This window comes from Rhipicephalus sanguineus, chromosome 3, assembly GCF_013339695.2.
Source record: "Rhipicephalus sanguineus isolate Rsan-2018 chromosome 3, BIME_Rsan_1.4, whole genome shotgun sequence".
Lineage (NCBI taxonomy): Eukaryota > Metazoa > Arthropoda > Arachnida > Ixodida > Ixodidae > Rhipicephalus > Rhipicephalus sanguineus.
The window spans coordinates 64268200-64285969 of NC_051178.1; the positions used below are offsets into that span (position 1 = coordinate 64268200).

At 44.0% G+C, this 17770-nt stretch overlaps 1 non-coding gene across 1 annotated transcript; it reads right to left on the minus strand.

Moving 5' to 3' along the window:
- Nucleotides 1–37: 37 nt before the first annotated feature.
- LOC119386684 (uncharacterized) lies at nt 38–17011 on the minus strand. Its single transcript, XR_007415348.1, has 3 exons — nt 16975–17011; nt 15200–15340; nt 38–340 (listed from the first exon to the last, which is right to left on the minus strand). It is a non-coding gene; the product is annotated as an uncharacterized LOC119386684 (transcript).
- Between the last annotated feature and the right edge of the window lie 759 nt (nt 17012–17770).

The following is a 17770-nucleotide window of genomic DNA, read 5'->3' on the forward strand; positions in this document are numbered from 1 at the left end:
GTGTACAGTAGAACTTACATCTTTCATCCATGTGGCGATCAGGAATCTCTTCGCACCGATCAGACACAATAACTTTTAAAACATCGAGATGACCGTCGTGGAAATGGGCGCGAGAGTTCAAAGCAGTCCGGCTATGTCTGCGTCTAACTCCTCTTGATGTTTGAGGTTTCGTGCAGTTTTGGAATAATATTTCACGCTGGTAGCGCTTCAATGCCTGCTCCACCACGGAGCAGGCACCCTCGTATTGGAACGAGAATGTGCTTGCATCTAAAGAGAGAGTATTGAAGCTTTTGGTCTGGTTCATGGGCTGTGGCCACACCTCGCCTTGCGTTGAAACGACCTGCAAAGAGCCGTGATAAAGAACACAACAGATCAACGTTCTTGCAATCTTGTAAATATACATTTCCGTGACATTCATGTAAACGTATTTAACATAATCTATAACTCAGTTAACATTGCCGGTAGGGACCACTGTACATAGCGAGGAAAGCCAGCGTAGCTATAGTGAGAATCTTTAAAGACGTAGTCTTATACCCCTGTCACACGAGGCAACTTAAGTGCACTTTGAGGGAGTGCACTTCGCCGCTAGTGCCATTCGCACGCTGTCACACAGGAACGTTTAGTGACACTCGCTGCAAAGCGCACTTGCCGGCGAGTGCGTTCGCCAAACTCACTTCGCCGAGACGGAGTGTCTAGCCTCGATAGCAGTGGCTCGAAAATAAATAAATTATTATCCGAAGCCGAGTTCATAGCATTTCTGAACTATCCTTTTCTTCATTAGGAATATTTTTATGCATTAAAACATACTATAATACAAAACACTACTTTGCTATTCTCGTTCTCGGCCAGTTTACAGCCCCGACCACCAGGGGCATGCTCAGCGCACGCTGTGCAATGGCTGCAGCCGCCGCGATTGTACGTAAATTTTATTTTAAGGGCTGGGTATAGCTGTAACACAGTATTACCTAAGAAACATTGCCTGAAATAACAAATACCTGTTGTGCTACTTAAGTACCCATCATCATTACAATCATTTCCAAAGTGCACTTCCCTTTCTCGTGTAGCAGCGCACTGCCAAAGTGCCATTCTGGGGGCGTAAGTGCACTCGCTCAAAATGACACTAAACTTGCCAGTGTGACCGGGGTATTAAATCCTGTTAGAAACTTTTGATTATGCTCCAGAGACCACAAGAAGTGCTTGACAGAGTTGCCGCTCTGATAACGGCCAGAAATACTGAGCCTGTCCCATTACGTTTTTTGTTGAATTTTGCCAAAACGCCAATCCTCATTATATTGTCACGTGGTCGTGACGGCGAAGAAGACAGCAGCAGAGCGATTAAGACGGAACTCTTTTTTTTTGGCAAACTTGCGCCAGGGAAATGAAAATTCAAAAAACTACAGACAATACGCACTGTACACTGATAGCGGCGAACACAGCGTCGGCCGTCGATAATCTGGCCATCGGCGGAACGCATCGTCTTTTAAACAGCAGCCATCGAACCTTCCAGCGTTATCGCTGATGCTCGCCTAAGCTTTCGAATAAACTTGACTATTCGCGTCCTGCGAGTAACCTTAACAGAATGATCTCAAATAATCGCAAAGCTTCCCGAACACACACACACACACACACACACACACACACACACACACACACACACACACACACACATATATATATATATATATATATATATATATATATATATATATATATATATATATATATATATGTATATATGTATATATATATATATATATGTATATATATATATATATATATATATATATATATATATATATATATATATATATATATATATATATATATATATATAGCTGTTAACTATGTTTTTCTTGACTAGTAGACGATACGTGAGCTTTTGTTAACGTAGCGAACCTGTTGGTGTGTATCATTTCATCAGGATCAAGGCAAAGTTCTGTGATGTTAAGTGCAGGCGAACTTTTTTTTTTTTGTTTGGAGTGGAAAGCAAGTGTGCGCATATGCGGCTGTGTTTCGGCGGGGTATTTGAACAGAGTTGTGGTGGCGCTCTCCTCTGTCGGCAGTAGTGTTGGAAGGGGGGGCCCTGCTCGCGATGAGTCACTATTTTGGTTTAATAATTGTAGGGCGGGGACGGCGCCTGCGTGTAAGCGTCGACCGTGTCTAAAGCGCGTACGCTTGTGTATGTTGCTAATTCAGGGTGAATTTTCTAGCGCACAAAACGAACAAGGTCGGAAAAGAATGACGCGGTGTCCGCGTTGTTTTTTCCCCCGTCCTTGTTCGTTCTGAGCGCTAAAAATGTGAACGTGTCTAAGAAAGTTCCATATGCTGCGCGTCCTCTTTTCAACAGCTACAAGATCGTATGTGACTAGTATCAGAGACGTGTTTTCCTTGCGTGTGACCAAACGTGAGCATGTGTATGCATCCGCAAAGGCACGTATTTACCGTGATATTCGTGTTAATGCGTGTGCGTGCACTTACGCTTAGGTGTTAATACAGCCATTTAGTTAAATTCGGACCGACGTTTTACTTCACCCGCAACATAGGTACCGATAGGTTGCCTGGTGCGGCCGGCACCCGTGCCTGTTGAGCCGTTAGTTAAACTTGAACTGTAGTCGAACGGATTCTTGTCTATGTGTGGCCGAATAGCCGTATCTTAACTATGCAAGCGCTAGGTTGAGCATTAGGGCATGCGTTCGAGCACAATTTATTTGATTCTGCTTGTTTCCACCATATTTAGCTTTAATGATTTTGTTTTGGTTATTAAGAATTGTATTCCCGTCGCCCCGCTTTGCCGTAAAAACTTCGCTAACTACGTTTACGTGTACGAACATTATAAAACAGTTTGTAGCACCACCTCCAATGACATTTTCTGATGATGACAAGGTTAACGGTCTATCGAATATAGTAAATTCCACAGGCATACTCTACAGGTGTTAAAGGGGTCTGTGGTATGTGCAGCATATGAATATTTTATTTATTGGTGAAAACTCAATAAAGTTATGCATACTTCACGGTACGCATGCGTAAGTCATGCATGTGTTGCTGCTCAAATGTAAAATTAGACAATGTATTTATGTGAGCACACAACAGATGTAGACTGCCTTTTTTCAAGCTGTTGGCATTGGAACAATTATACAACTTCAAAAATCAGTTTCACCGAATGCTTATTGTGTATTCCTAAATTGCAGTCAGTAGCTTCCAGGATTCTGGGTGCCGGGGGTTGCTAAAGCTTGCGTGCTTTATTGTGATGGCATGTGGTTCAAGATTGATGCCTTGTAAGTTTTAGCATTTCCACCTTTTTCCCCATACGGCCTGTGCTTCTTTGGTGAGGAGTATTGCCTTTTTTAGCCAACCAGAATCACGGAAACTAATGACCACAATTTGGCAGTACACAATAGTCATTTAGCAAACTGAATTTCTGACATTATATAATCGTCCCATTGTGAGCAGCCTGAGAAAGCTACATTAGTTGTATTCACAAGTTAACACGTAATTTAATTTTAGATGTTACCTGCAATGGATGCATGATGAATGTGCATACCGTCATATATGTGCAGTGGTATTGGGCTTTTGTGCAATAAATAAAATTTCATATGATGCATATTGCATTGCATTCCCTATAAGAAACACATCATATGAGTACCATAGTATATCTACAGAAATACAAATGTACCTGTGTGGATGCACTCATGCACACGTTTCGCCGCAAGAACAGAACTTACCGGTAGCAGCCAATGACCATTACTCACACACAGAATTTAACTTTCAATTACATGTGGTTAACACATACAGCTCACAGGGGGCATCTTTGCCTAAGAGCTGTAGCTTTGCGTTGGTACATGAGTGAGCTAAAAAGGGTAAAGTTAAGATCTTTGATATCAAATGTATAAAAAGTTCTGCCAGAATACGCTTTTTGTTGCAGTTATTCTTCAGCATGCCCTTGCATTTATCATTGTGTGGAGTCAGATTTTACTGAATATGTTGGCCGTGCACTGCATTTATACCCACACAGAACTAAGAAAATTCCAGCATGACGGGAGCATACTGTATGTCACACCCTTTCTTGGGAAACTTTTGGTCATTACTCCTGTTTTTGTTTTAGGCTTTCGGGTATGAATCTACTGTAGAGAAGTAACACCGTGGCCCCACTTCTGTCGAAGGAACCAGAGTCGCCTGGGCAGCTGAAGATGGATTGTGCAATCAGCAATGAAGAGCTGTGATCTTGTAATGTGCAAGTGTATGAACAGTCACGTTAAGTTAATCTAACACCAATTACATTACCTTGTCAAATTTTGTGATTTTGTAATGCACAAGTTTATACACAGTTACATAGAGTGAGCTGTAAAGAAGCCTTGGGCAAGTTTGTGATCATGCAGTTTGGCGGTTTTTACAGCACATACGTTTTACAAATATTATCACACTCTCTTACTTTTCTTTCCTTTTTTTTCAGTTGTGTATCTGCACTGTCACCAGCGTCAATATGCTTTTTTAACTTCTGATGCCTCTAATGTAAATTTTTATGGTTCCAGATAGTTTACTTGTTAACTACTATGTATGAGGGGAAGTCAAGAAGTAAAGGCACATTTGACAAACGGTACACTTATTCTAATGATAGAAAACTGAAGCATACCTTATTTTGCTGCATTACCTGCCTGCACTTCAAGGCACTTGTGCAACGTTTCACAAGTTTCTTAATTCCATCAGAAAAAAAAAGTTTTTTGGTTGCACCTGGTAATTTGCACAGCATCATGACTTCTGCGTCAATAGCGAATCTTCTTCCCCCGAGTGCTTCTTTCAATGGTCCAAACGTATAAAAATTGCTTGGAGCCAGGTTTGGACTGTGTAGTGGGTGTTCCAGCAATTCAAAACCCAACTTTATTGACTTGGCAGTCTGCTTGGCAGAATGTGGCCGAGCATTATCTTGCTGCAGGATGACAGGTTTTCGCAGTTTTCCATGACATTTGAATCTGATTGGAGGTTTCAGTTTGGTACGCAACACATCACATTAGTTCACACTTCACAGTTTCACCTCTTGGGGTGAAATGAACGGCTACGACACCGTCCTTGTTCCAGAATAGTGTTAGCATAATCTTATGAGCTCATGGTTGACATTCAGATTCCTTAAATTCTGGTGATGAGTCTTTCTAAATTATGCTCGCAGCTTTACCTTCCGGTTTGTGATGATGTACCCAAGTTTCATATACAGCAACAATTTGCTCTAAAAAAATCCAATCTCCCTCACGACGATAACGGGTAAAATGTTTATGAGAGATATGTCAAAACTTTATGCCTTATGATGTGCTGATAATTCATTTGGGACCCACTTTGCACACACTTTAGAAAAATTTAGCCTGTTTTGTAAGATGTAATACGGTGAACGAAAACTGATATCTAAAGTATTTGCCATTTCGTCCGCTGTGATTCGTCTGTTTTCCATCACGATACCCGAACGTCGATGGCCTGCTCGATCTTTCCACGTCACATAAAGCTATTCCATATTCGACACGCAGTATGGATTCAGAGATCTTGCTTCGTGATAAACAAATGTCACCATAATGTACTTGCTTTCGACGAATAATTTCTGCAGGTTTAACACCTTCCGCAGAGAAAAGCGAATCACTGCCCTCATTTCCTCCCTGGTGAAGATCGACAATGGGACTGCCATGTTTAACAGTCTGCTACACTCTGACTAAAGCGGGAATAAAGAGTGACACATTCCAGAGAGGTGTTGCAGACGACGCTAATCCAGTGCTGAATACTATACTCGGCGACAACTTATCTTGACAGTGGAGCCAAGGCTACGGAGCCGGGGCTTCCGCACATTCGTGTGGCTCCGCAAGTAGTACGGCAGCTTGTGGCTGATTTCGGTTTTGCTCGCTCGCATCGTTCACGCGTTTAAAAAAACATATACACGAGAAATGTGAATGGGAGAGACATCTTGATTGTTCAGTGTACGTTTTAGTGTCATATTACGAGTATATTTTTCTTCGAGAACTAAACAATGCGTTTGCGGCCGCACACTGACTCACTACATCATGGACACCTTGTTTACTTCGGAAAACAGGCATGCTGAAAAGGTGGTGCCGTCTATGAAATAGAAAGAACTGGACGACGTTCTTGCAAAGTGATCAATAACTGTATTTTACCTGTGACTTTCCGTCACTGTTTCAGTCTCATAATAAATAAAGCAGCATATATTTCAGCAAGGCAAATGAGAAAATTATCAGCAAACTTAAGTACTATTTTTTAGCGCGGTAGCAGGCATGCGTTTCGGTTCTGTAGCTTCCACAGCGCTGTCTAGAAAAGTTGTCGCCGAGTGTAGCAGTGTTAACAAACCCTAGTGGGAGAGATAGCAAAAGTCGCTTTACTTTTTTACTTCCCCTCGTATATATACATCTGATTATCTTACAAATAATTTTTTTTATGCAAGTGATCTTTGCCTTAGTATTGTCGTTTTGCCACGCAGTTTACACATTAAGGACCTTTTTCGAAGTTCTGTGCGCTATCGAGCCACTAATTTTTATAGATGTAAACACATGTTGTGCTAAAAAATAAACATCTTTGTTTGAAAGTTGTGTTCATTTATTTTGGTCAGTTGGACAGGAACTTTGCTAACACGCGTCAGAACTTCAGTCACTAACTTCAGGCATCACTATAGTTAAATGTTTACTCAGACGTGCTGGCACACTGTCAAAATATTTCCTGTGTGAACATTTGTGGACTTTACATACAATTTATTGTTTACAGTAAACTTGATGTACGTAAGACAATTTTAAGCATGTGTTGGTGCATTGAAGAACTACATTATGAAAAGCTTTATTGCACGTTACAGCAACATTTATAACAGCTATATTTCCTGCTTGAGATCATCCCACTTTGGGACGATGGCCAAGTGTAAGTGTAGGCCCTTCCGTAACGCAAGCCAGGGTGACTAGGGCATGCAGCACAGAAGGGCCTGCATTTACATTCGGCCGTTCTCCTAAAGTAAGATGCATCAACCAAGCTTCAATGACCAATAGTCAAAGAAACATTGGTAACAGGTATTTAGGACGCTTAAAAACAGTGTAATTTTCACTTTAACGTTCCGTTAGCATCTATTGAATGTTATAAAGGAAATTTCAATTGGTTATGGGAGGCCAATAGTCGACTAAATGTTGGTTGCTGGTATATAAGACGTTTAAAAACGGGCTAACAACTTTCAATTGAACGTTCCTTTAGCGTCTATTGAAAGTTATTAAGGAAATTTCTATTGGTTTTCGGTAGCCAATAGTCGACGGAATGTTGGTTGCTGGTATATAAGACGGTCTAACGACTTTCAATATACCGTCGGTAGGTTTTATCGACTTTTCCCAATAAACTGTCTATTGACGGTTGGTACAAATTTTTGTAAGGGATGCGTACACGCACGTTGCTTGACACTACACAACACGGATTCACCCCCAACTTTCGTGACACCATATATATTTTCAAGCATTACAATCAAGCTACTGGTGAAATTGTTGAAGCTCATCATATTAACAAAAAGGCAATCTATCTTAAGCATGCCCTCAATAGCACTGCATGCCGATGAAATTTCTTTCCTCAACCGTTTCATCACATAGTAAAAAAGTGTAGAAGTGATCATCGTTTTTGTAACCATTTCTAATCTTTACAGGAGCGCATGTTTCCGTATCCTTTCGGCCATCAATGATGTAAGAGCATGTGATACTTGGTGTAGGTTAAAACAGTGAACGCTCTTTCTAATAAAGTTAGTTGTGAGAAGGCACTCTGTGGTGTGTCGTACTTTTCTTCTGTCCTTGTTTTTGTGCCGCCCGTTTCAAAGATGCATAACCGATTCCAACTTGCCCAGACATCAATTCTTCTGTTGATCAGTGGGCATTGTCGTCAGGCGAGAAGGAACGCGACAGGGCGTCGGCATCAGCATGCTGGGGTCCGTTGTGGTACAGCACGTGGACATCGTAGTCGTGCAGGCGAAGTGCCCAGGGCGAGGCGGCCCGAGGGATCCTTCAATGGCGACAACCAGCATAGTGAATGATGGTCGCTAATGACATCAAATGGGCGGCCATACAAATAAGGTCAGAACTTCGTAAGGGTCCTAAAAATCGCCAGGCATTTTTTACCGTGATTGGTCTCGACTTTAGTCTCGGCTTTAGTAAGCATACGACTTGCATATGCCAAAGTAGATGACTTTTAAGGGCTCGTTTTTCTTTGTTAGACACAGCATTAATGAGAACTAACAGACAATAATGTTAAGGATTGGCATTATTGTCTGTTAGTTCTCATTATTACTGCATATCCCACGACATACTCAGAGAACCCTTGTTTCCGCTGAGCAAGGAGAGCACCGGGGCCAACACCGCTGGCGTCCGTGTCCACCTCTGTAGGGGCCGTAGGGTCGTAGTTGCGTAGTATGAGAGGAGACGTCAACAAACGGCGGAGTTTTGCGAACGCGTCGTCGCACTCTGACGACCACAAATTGAGAAGCTCGTCACTTCCAAGGAGCTTCGTCAGCGGCGATATGATAGTGGCGAAGTTTCGGATGAAGCGTCGAAAGCGGGAACAGAGTCCTACGAAGCTGCGCAGTTCTTTGACGGACGTAGGTTTAGGGAACTCGGCCACGGCCCACAGCTTGGCTAGATCGGGGAGAATTCTGTCCTTGGACACGACGTCGCCTAGTATTGTCAGCTTCCGTGCGGCAAATCGGCACTTCTTGAGATTCACTCGTAGGTCGGCGTTGCTCAATCGCGTCAAAACATGCTGTAGGAGTTGGAGATGCGTGGAGAAGTCCGGAGCGAAAACGATGACATCGTCGTGGTAGCACAAGCACGTGTGCCATATCAAGTTGCAAAGAACGGCATCCATCGTGCGCTCAAAGGTCGCGGATGCATTGTGCAGTCCAAACGGCATGACGCTGAATTCGTACAAGCCGTCCGGGGTGACAAAGGCTGTCTTTGGTCGAGCGTCATCTGCCATGAGTACTTGACAGTACCCTGAGTGCAAATCAAGAGAGGAAAAGAATTCTGCTCCTTGCAGGCTGTCAATCGCGTCGTCTATTCGCGGTAGTGGGTACACGCCCATACGAACGATCTTGTTGAGCCATCGGTAGTCCATATAGAACCGCACACGACCATCCTTCTTCGCAACAAGAACCACAGGTGACGCCAAGAGGATCTTTGAGGGTCGAATGACATCGCGTCGAAGCATGTCGTCGACTTGCTCGTTAATTACACGATGTTCTGCAGGAGGTACGCGATATAGACGTTGCCGCAGGGACGGTTGGGTGCCAGTGTCGATGCGATGCGAAGTACTGTGCGAAGTACCCTCGAAGTACTACTGGCCTCAGATATGATACGACGACCACTAGTCCTTAGCGTTGTCGAAAAGTGGAACTTAGTACGTCATTACAGGAGTGTTCTCCGTCCACAAGGTGTTATTTCGTTGCTATAGTAGCCAGTCGTATAACTGCAGTCGTGCAGAGCACTTTGCAGCAGCCGAAACTCAGAAAAGACAAAAATGTTGCCCCAAAGCAATTCAATATCAATATTATAGTCTAGGGGCGAAGTCGATGGCGTGCGCCTGAGCTCACCTTTTCTGCGAATATTCCGAACATACAATACGGCATAGAACGTATATGCGAGGAGTATAAAATTGTTGAAGTGTTGGAATATACCACTGTCGTCTCGCTAAAGAGTCTGGTCGTATTTACTTACTTATCTATCTTAATAGCCAGATTACACCTGTCAGTATAACAATGGTGCCAGCACCTCTTACGGCACACTACACATGCCCACCACGCATAGCGTACTTTCTTTCTTTGCCGAAAGTCATCTGCGGGCTCTAGTTTGACGCTCTAGAACGCAGCAACTAACTGCAACTCGAACTGGCTGAGCAGTTGCAGCACCTCAGTAACTACGTAGTTTGAAGTCCCCTACTTTGACGTCCCCTATTTTTTCTCGTTTGTGTTTTTTTAAGTGCAATGTCTTTATAGAGCGAAGGTAGAGTGTACTAGAACTTTTGAGTGGCGCGACCGAAACGCTCTCCCCTTGCTTTCCCATCCCCAACTTGCGGCGAAAGTAGCGGCGGCGCTGCCATCGCCCAATCTTCCCACTTTGCTTGCTCGGCGGCATGGCCGGCATCTCTCTTTTGGTCGCGAAATGTAAAAAAAAACAGCGTTTAAACATTGTTACGCGCCAGGTTGCACAAATGGACATCCGCGTGTGCAACAAAGTCTCAAGTTATCCCTTTTTAAGGCCCCGAATGACGAAGAACAACGACTCCTTTGGGAGCGGAACCTCCATCGGCTTGACAAACCGCTTGACGCCGATTGTGCTGTGTGCGAATTACATTTCGAACCGCATTTCATTGTGAGAGACTACGTGCATATTATCAATTTTGCTGAAGCTACTTCTACCCTTGTCACACGGGTAGTCTAACCACAGTTAAGAACGACGGCCGTTAAGTCTAACGGCTGTTGTACCTTGTCACACGACAACCCTAACCGCAGTTAATCCGCTAACGGCCGTTTTCGTAAACGGAGGTAGGCAACCACTGTTAGCGCCTTAACAGACAACATGGCTGCCTCCATGTCGGACGCGAGCAGCTAGGCTCCCAGCTAAATACCAAGCCAAAAGCGTGTCAACTGGACCGTTGCGACGATGGAGGCGTTGATACGCATTTGGGAAGATAAATTACCGGCTTTGAGGTACCAGTCTGTCCGTGCTGCAAAAATATCGTGCGCACTTCACGAGATTAATACACAGCAGCGTTCGTTCATTGAACAGGGCTTCACGCTATTTGATAGACGCGCATCAAAACACGCTGCTGACGCGTCCATAACCGAGCGTGAAGCCCTGTACAAGGCGGTGTTATAGCGGTGTTGCACGAACGCAGCCATGTATGAACTAAAGAACGCTTGGAAGCGCTGAAAACGTGTGACAGCGCCTCTGTCTGGTTTACGGTAACTGTGGTTACGTCCGTTAACTGCAGTTGGGGATAACAGCGGTTAAGCTTACCCGTGTGACAAGGGTATTACATGCAGAGATTGCCTATGCATACCTTATTACAAGCCGCTTAAGCGAAGATAAAATTGAAAACCTCTTCGGTATTGTCAGGCTGTCATCTGAATGCAATGCTCATCCCACTCCGCAACAATTTCTCACGACCATTAATTGTCTAAGCTGTTATAATCTTGCCAAGAGTGTTGCTGGATCACACGTTTCAGAGGCGGTTGTAAGCTCGCTTTTCACTGTCGCAGACAAGCCTGCTAACTTGTATAAGCAGCAGCAACTGATTGACTTGTTGCTTGATGAAGGATACTTGGAAGGTGCTGAAGGTTCGCTTCATAGAAGCTCTTTGACTGCACCAGACCACCCATACGTCAATCAGCATAGCGACTCCAGGCGTACGTACTATGTGGCAGGCTATGTTGCTAGAACATGTGTGCTCCAAAGTGCAGTGCATGCATGAATGAGCTTCTGCTGCCTTCATGAGATGGCCAGTCCCTAAATGGTGCTGTTTTCACAAAATCTTGTGATTTCGGTGTTCTTCTGTACCCTTCACAGAAAGCTTTTGTTTTTATTAGTGAACTTGAAGAAATTTTCACTGGTTGTTTTAGTACGAGTGACTTACACAAAGACAGCATCTTGGATGTCTTGGCAGTAATCAACAGGAGAAGCATTTTGGGGGTGTTGGCTGCAACGAACATTGCAAGCCATTGACTGCTCAGCTGATCCGTTTTTATGTGGTCACACGTATGCATGTTTATGTGAAGGGTTTAACACGTCGCGGGACGAGAAACAAAGCGCACAGCAGTACCTGAAATTGAGTAGGTTATAATTGCTACAGTGGCGTAAAAAGGATGTCATTTTTCGTGCATATTTTATTGCACTCCTAATTTTTTTAAGGTACACCAAGAAGAAAAACAATTTTTCCGAGAAGAGGCTTGTAAGTGAGAGAACGTGCAAATTCTGACGCGATATCTCAAAATAAAACTTTGATTTTGAATCTTTTTGTATTAATAAGCCTGTGATGGTAAATTTAGCAGCATTATGGGTGTCGGAGCACAATTAATCGATCTAAGCCGATTCACGGTTCCACCTTAGTGTCCCTTCAAACGACTATGCAACCATAACATATTTTTTTTATTTAAATGTATTTTGGAAAAACAAAACACTGTCTTTGTGTTTTCTTTGTTTTATGTTATTTTTGTATCCTGGCTCTATAATTTTGTTTTTTACAATTTGCTAATTCGCAAATGTATTGTTTCATAAATATGCAAACTTTGTATTTTTGTGTTTCAATGATTATTATCATTACAGTTACGACTCTGCTTTGCAGTGGTGCTTCGTTTTTTAAACTCTCAAAATCTTCCATGACTATGTTTCACTGAAAGCCTTCTTCTGCAGTATTACGTATTTGAATTTTTGTGGGTCCTACAACAATGAATCTAATCCCATATTTCAAAATCAAAGGGAGGTTTGGAAAAACTCTGCTGTTCTTCAACAATGTCAATAAAGCCTGCTTTTTTTGTCGTGTGTGCACGCAGCCACAAGCAACGCGCCCTTTGATTCCAGCTTTAGTGTTTTACATGGAACGGGCCAAGAGTTCTTCGTTTTGTGGGCAGCATACTCATTTTTTTTTTCGGGGAGGTGGGGGGGGGGGGGGAGGCTTCCGTTGTGTACCAGCCAGCTGGTTTCTCATTTAATTGTACACTGTAAAACATGGCAAAAAAAAAAAAACGCGCTCCTTATACTGTATAATGTGCTATGCTGCTTCAGTGCGGTCAGCAGCAACTTCAATAACAATAATGTCAAATAATATTTATTTGCATTAATATTTATGAAAGAGAGGAAGTATAAGAATAAGAAAAAAGCGGGAGATCATCTTGGCCGGCACACTATAGGCGCGACGGAGAGGCACCAACACGTACGCGGAACGCCTGCCAGCCATCCGCCCGGGAAGATTGGTCGACGCCAGCGCCACCGCATCATTCCACGCTGAAACGCCCGCTCCCAAGCAGCCACTCGCGCCACTCAAAAGCTTCTAGTACACTCTAGCGAAGGCGAACGGCGTCCATCCGTGGTCACGCAGTTCCAAGAGGAACAGCCTGTTGAGCTTCGCCGCAAGGCCGAGAGAGGGCGCCACCATCCCATCATCGGAAAGTTTCAGAGAGTTTCGCCGATATAGGCGCTCCCACGCAGCAGCCAATAGGAAAGCGTCGGCTGGAGGAGGGTCTGTCCCACCATGAACGTTACTGAGGAGGCTCGACGAGAACGACAGTATGCGCTCGGCCGAGAACGGGAGTGCCAGAGACAAGCGGATCCCGCCTCATGGCTAAGCGAGCACAGGCAGAACGACTACGTCGATTCCTCAACCCTACTATGCAAAAACAGGACACAGCAGCCAAATGGCAACAACGTAAGGAAAATCCCAACGTGACGGCCAGAGAAACACAAGCGGAACGCCGGTATCTAGCCGACCCCGAGGTGCGGGCGTGAAAAAATGCTGCGAAAAGAGAAACACGGAGACAGGGCGTGCATTGCACTTCCCCAGCAATCACTTTCAGTGGAGCTGCCTACAATTTTTTCGGCTTGCCCGCTGTCGAAAGTGCACAACCAATAATGCGACAAAATTTAGCAAGACGTGCAATAATATGTTTCCTTTTCCAAGAGTCGTTGATCGAACCCTCCTACCAAGCCTATTATTCTCGTCACACTTGTGCCACTTTTTGTAGTTCTAGAAAGAAAATGTGTGTGCGATATAAATGCCGAGGACATGTTGACTTTTCTCTATCAGAACGTTCCACGTGGCATTCCAATACTTTCATATACTCATCGCGTAATTACTGCGGAGATATACCGACTCTTATATCTCAATAATATTTTACTGAAAAAAATGTAATTGTTAAAATGGCGTAGGGAACACTTTACTAAGTTTGTGTCAGATATTCAAGATGGACATTGCCAAACATTTTTACCTCGGGAGAATAGTGTACCCACATCCTCACCCCAAACACAAGGGCCTCAGGCTCTTACATTCAGACCACTGCAGACGAAGACATACCTTAATCTCAGCACCGCGCACGCAATTTACCCCGTTGTATTCCCCAACAACGCTTGCCCCGCATGCGGCCACTTAGCCACGCTAGCGCACATGCTCTGGCAATGCAAGGCAAACACACAGTAAGACCGATAGTACCTGGGCCAGGTAGGAGGGGGCCCTTCACAGCCCACTCTTGGCCGACTAACTCTGGGCTGTCCATCAGGTCCGCGGCGTGGCCGACAGGCTTGGCCTGACGGTCCCGGCGCGAAAGACGCCCGCTGCGCGCTATCGCGCACGTTGCAGGAACTTAATAATGTTTTTCAACCAACCAATCAACCTTGATTGTGCACTGTTCTAAACTTTATGTTCTATTAAGGCATCTCTTTTCTGTGTTGGATGCTACGGGCTGCTTGCAAATGTATTCGAAAAAGTAGACGTAGGGTAAAGGCCGCAAATGTTCACTGAAAGCATCAGCCTAATATCAGAGTACCATGTGATTTACTGCAATTTGCGTTGTAAATAAGCGACATCAGTGAAAAATCAAGCACTATAGGTGGCAGTAGACGAGGTCCCTAGCGCCCGGTTAGTATCCCTTTTGGTGCTCGAAAAATGCAATCAGCATTTTCTTGTTACATTAGAAGCACCGAAAACCGCATACAATCCGCTTTAAATACGAAGTAACTACAATACTGCAATGCATAAAAAAGCTAAATTAAATTCATCCACTGTACCTTTCTGCGCATCCGCAAGTATACAAAAAGCAAAATTTGCAAAGAGCTCTTGGAGAGCTGCAGCAATGTCTAATGTTACAACAATGCCAACCGATCCGTGTTCGCGGCTGTCGCGAATGACGCCGAAGTAATAGGGCACGTCTATTGCAACCTACAGCTCTAGAAGGAGATTTCAACGAAGTTACGACATTAATTATGGAAGACGATATTGCAAGCCTGTTGAGCAAGGCGTCATCATGTAGCCAACATTTCGGCAAAGGTGCTTTGTCTTCGTCAGGTCAACTGCGTTCTTCACTATAAACGCAACTTCGACACTGACACTGACATTTTTTTCGATCTATCGTGATTCTTCTACGCGTCGCCTATACTCAGAGTACGTGTCCTATTTCAAAGTTGTATGGACGCCTTCATATCTGTCCCCCACTCACCACGCGTGGCCGCCAGGAGTCACCAGTCTCTGCGGCAACTCCGTCCAACCTTGTTGTAGCCAATATCAGGGGACACGCCAGCAGCGATACGAGCAAAGCTGAAGGGACTGAGCAGTGGGGCGTCATCGTGAGCCCCTTGTCCTGCGAAAAGAAGACGATCTGTTGGTGTAAGGCGCCCATACGGCTGGCATTATTACATTTACCGGAAACAACTGTTAACAGCGGTGAGCTCGTCAAGCCCTTCATGGCAGTCATGAACTTTAAACGAAGGCGATGATATTCAAAGTGACCGACTACAGTAGAAGTGATCTACAGAATGATACTGTCGGTTCAATTCTTGCTTTAAACTAGGAATATTCGTTCCTGATGTTCCTTGATGCGTTATATGCTGCCAGCAAGCAATGAAGCCTTTACATGTGCCGCATATATTTAGCGCGTGCAAAAACTGCCAAATGACTTCCTCATGCATCAACGCTTGTGACGATACGAAGTGAACAAGTTTTTAATGTCGTGGTCAACAGCAGAAAATCTCCCTACGCAAGGGAGCATGGGCTTAAGTGACGAAAGCGTTTCGTGTTCCTAAGTTACGTTTCCCATTGGACAGCCGCTTTCACTAATATGTCCAGTATTACGACTGGCTAAATTATTCACTTACGAGCTATGCCAGCGTGAGACCTAACTGTGAACACATAGCCATGACTTATTAGGTCGTCGTGCTATTTCACTTTAGCGCCTTCTGTGATTCCATCGCGTTCAAAATGTCTAGACGCGCAGCCGGTGGCCACCGAAACAAGCAAGCAGCTGCACTGGCTGTTGCAATAGTTGACTTTAAAAAAATTCCAAATCCACTTCTCTATACCTAAATAAAAGAAAGGCATGCTCCAGGGTGTTTTATTGTTCTTGACACTCAAGGTCACTTAACGACCGCAGCGCTTTCAATCGCGGCTGATGGCGCCTAGTTCAATGATTTTTAATTAAATTGAGCGAAGTGTGAGCGTGCGAGTTTTACCAACCGCACATACAACTGGAGGGGATGGAAATACTGCGCTGATTGGCACTACAAAACCGAATTTTTCCTTAGCAGCATTTGGCCATATACGAGCAGAACGAAACAAAGAATATCAGCGATCTTTAAAAAGAGCCTCGTGCTTGTATAAACGCTCAAAAATAATTTACTGGTAAAGAAGAGGACATGAAATACGATCGCAACCGTATTTTCTGCAATATTTTCCTGGATAAACATCATGAATGTAAAAAACAATTAAAATACAATATATATATATATATATATATATATATATATATATATATATATATATATATATATATATATATATATATATATATATATATATATATATATATATATATATATATATATATAGTGAAAGTAGACCGCCTCAGCAGCAACACTGGCGCATCTTCCCTTTCGGCACCAAAGCAATCACTGGCCTTCTGCTACACCGCAGAGGCCATACCACCGTTTTTAACTTCTTCCTTTCGTTCCTTTCGCGGCTAGCTTCTAATAAACGTACCCTCACATAAACGCGGGCGTGTAGTATGGCGCTCACATTATTTTTTAGTTGCTAAAGCATAATGAAATGAAGAAACGCAGTTTAAGAGATTACGCCTTGCTTAGAGTCCAACTTCGCCAGAAACAGTTCGGTTATGCGTTGACGTCAAACGGGTAAAACTTTCTCACAGGTAATATCTAGAACTCTAAAATCTCTTCTCTCACGACGCGATTTAAGAAGTACAAAGGCTGATGCACTCACACGACCGTCGGTTGGGAATCGATTTGAGGGAATGAATGCCGCGCAGACGCACGCTGCAGGCGAGAAGAGATTACTTATCACCGCGCCGATTGTTTCTAGAGAAAGTGGGCGGGAGAAGCGATATGGTTCGCGCGTGACTGACGTCCGATGTCGACGAAGCCGTTGATGCGCCGGACTGTATAATGTGTGTCGGGAAACTGAAAGCGAGAGCCCGAATGGTGTAGAACAAGTGTTTCGCAATTGCAATGACCAGATGATAGTTCAGAACGCGAGACGCGTTCTCCAGACCGGCTGAGAGAGAACTCGTATTGTGAGTGAGTAAGTGACGTTAAAGTACACCAAAATGATGCCAAACGCCTGCCTCATGCCTCCGCAAGTCCCAGAATAGGGGCGACAGGTGGGAGTTGCAGAGACCATTAAGGGGTAAGATTGAAAACGAAAGTACATCGTCGCAACTGCCCCTGTGAAGATACACCCAAAGCTATGTATTGTTAAGGAGGGGAGAGAATAAAATATTATGATAAATACACGTATGAAGATCAAGGTTAAAAGAAAGGTGGAGAAAGATGAAGGCTAATACAAAGATGAATATATATGCCGGGTAATGGGAGTGACAGTAAGTGAATAGCGAAAATTAGGACTTCTGTAAACGCAGCGCAGTTTGCGTTCAGCATATATACGCCAGAGCACGCCTATCTCGCACTCAGGCTGCTGGCGAGCCGAGCGCATACTCGTGCACCCAAACGCTGGACTGCCACGGCGCGCATGCATGGGTTGTGCCAAGTAAACAAGGCAA